Source organism: Bufo bufo, chromosome 4 (assembly GCF_905171765.1).
Source record: "Bufo bufo chromosome 4, aBufBuf1.1, whole genome shotgun sequence".
Lineage (NCBI taxonomy): Eukaryota > Metazoa > Chordata > Amphibia > Anura > Bufonidae > Bufo > Bufo bufo.
The window spans coordinates 619,806,377-619,808,627 of record NC_053392.1 but is presented as its reverse complement, the minus strand read 5'-3'; the positions used below and the strand labels follow the sequence as shown (position 1 = coordinate 619,808,627).

The 2,251-nt window shown below is 36.7% G+C and overlaps 1 protein-coding gene across 1 annotated transcript in view; it reads left to right on the top strand.

Moving 5' to 3' along the window:
- The first annotated feature begins 94 nt into the window (after positions 1-94).
- The window catches only part of LOC120999384 (gastrula zinc finger protein XlCGF57.1-like), a 32,597-nt gene continuing 30,440 nt past the window's right edge, over positions 95-2,251 (top strand). Inside the window, exon 1 of the mRNA XM_040430253.1 lies at positions 95-116. The gene's annotated coding sequence lies outside the window, so the exon portion shown is untranslated. The remainder of the gene's footprint in view (positions 117-2,251) is intronic.

Below are 2,251 nucleotides of genomic sequence, written 5' to 3'. Positions count from 1 at the left end.
CAGGAGGACGAAGCAGGACCCAGAGCCCCATCACCGAGCCTCCACCTCATTCCCTGATACATGAGCAGAAGATCCTAGAACTTACCACCAGGATCACTGAGCTGCTGAGCAGAGAGGTGAGCGCTGCTGGGAATGCTGGGACATTATACAATAACGCCAAGGGAGGGGTCTGGTAATGACTATATCCTTGTGTTCTCAGGTTCCTATAAGGTGTCAGGATGTCGCTGTCTATTTCTCCATGGAGGAGTGGGAGTATTTAGAAGAACACAGGGATCTGTACAAGGACGTCATGATGGAGAATCGCCAGTCCCTCATATCACCGGGTAAGAGGAGACCTTCCATGATTGTAGAGGAGAGAACAATTTTGAGAGTCACCTAGATTTACTAATCATTAGAGATTTGTGAATTTCCTGAAATTCCTTTAGGGACTGATTCATATTAATTGGTCTTCAGATGCTATTCTGTTATGAATAAATTCAGTCTGTATTGGAAGTGCCCTGAAAAGTTATATTTGACACTCTGAGGTCTCCTAGTACTGTATCCAACCCATTTGAAGCTCTTTAACTTGAAGACAGCATTAGTAATGTCAAAGTGACAGCAAAATATATGCCTATGGGTAAATGGATGGTAGCCCGCCATAACAAAGCCTGTGTTCTACTGTCGGATTATTTATACTTTAATTTTAAACAGTACAAACTAACCATTTTTTGGGGAGAAGTAACAGATTAGAATTTTTTAAAGGAAAATGAAAAAATATATATACATAATGCTCTCTACCAATATACGGTAACTATGATGCAGAAAAGGCTTCTGTGATCAACTGAATTTTTTTAGAGAAACTGCAATATTTTGTTAATGGATAATTGGACAGTACAATACACAGCAACTCTGACATAGAAAAATATGTCAGGAGGTGAATTAAGTGATCTACATTGGGGTAATACACATAAAAAAAAAAAAATTAAGTAGAATAGCTTTAAATATCGGTGCACCACTCACTGAAAATGGTTGATAGCCTGACTAAATTACAAAGTGACAAGACATTGACTCATGTCCTGTCCCTAGTTAAAACCTCTCTGTCAGTTAATTAAATATAACTAACTTCATATTGTCTCACTAAGCTCTCCCTGACACTAAACTGTATTCTGCATTTAAAGATACAATTTTTTTGTCTCTCTGTCATATGTCCTATCACATCAATGTATAACCCCAGAAAACACATGGATTCTCTTCTGTCTAGAAAAGCTACTCCAGTTTTACTACTTCACCCTTCTCCTGGAGTGAGATTGTGACTTAAAAAAATAAAATAAAATTGGGAGTGAAACTTATTAACCACCCCCCGTCTGCACATTGACTATAAACGTCCGGGAGGTGGTTCTCTATCTCTGAATGGACATTTCTGAACGTCGATTCAGAGATCGCAGCTAAATGTCCCCCAGAGGTCTTGTAGAACCTTATGGGGGACGAAAAGTGTAAAATAAAAAATAAAGTGTTAAAATAAAAAAAAGGTTTCACATTTTTAAAAAAATTCCCCAAGTAGGAATAAAAAAAATGATATATTTGGTATTGCCGCGTCCGTGACGGTCAGCTCTATAAATATATCAAATGATCCACCCAGTCCGATAAACACCATAAAAAATAAAAACTGTGTCAAAAAAGCCATTTTTGTCACCTCGCATCACAAAAAGTGCAATACCAAGTGATCAAAAAGGCTTATGTCCTACAAAATGGTACCAATAAAACCGTCACCTCATCCCTCAAAAAATGAGCCCCTACATAAGAAAATCATTTAAAAAAATTAAAAAAACTATAGCTCTCAGAACATGGACACATTAAAACGTAATTTTTTTTGTTTCAAAAATGCTATTATTGTGTAAAACTTAAATAAATAAGAAAAAGTATAAATTTTAGGTATCGCCATGTCCGTAACGATCTGCTCTATAAAAATCTCACATGACCTAACCCCTCAGGTAAATGATATAAAAATAAATAAATAAAAACTGCTAAAACAACCAATTTTTTGGGTCACCTTGCCCCATAAAGTGTTATAATGAATGATCAAAAAATCATATGTACCCAAAAATAGTACCAATAAAACTGGCACCTTATCCTGTAGTTTCCAAAATGGGGTCACTTTTTGGGAGTTTCTACTGTAAGGATGCATCAGGGGGGCTGCAAATGGGACATGGCATTTAAAAACCAGTTCAGCAAAATCTGCCTTCCAAAAACCATGTGGAGTTCCTTTTCTTCT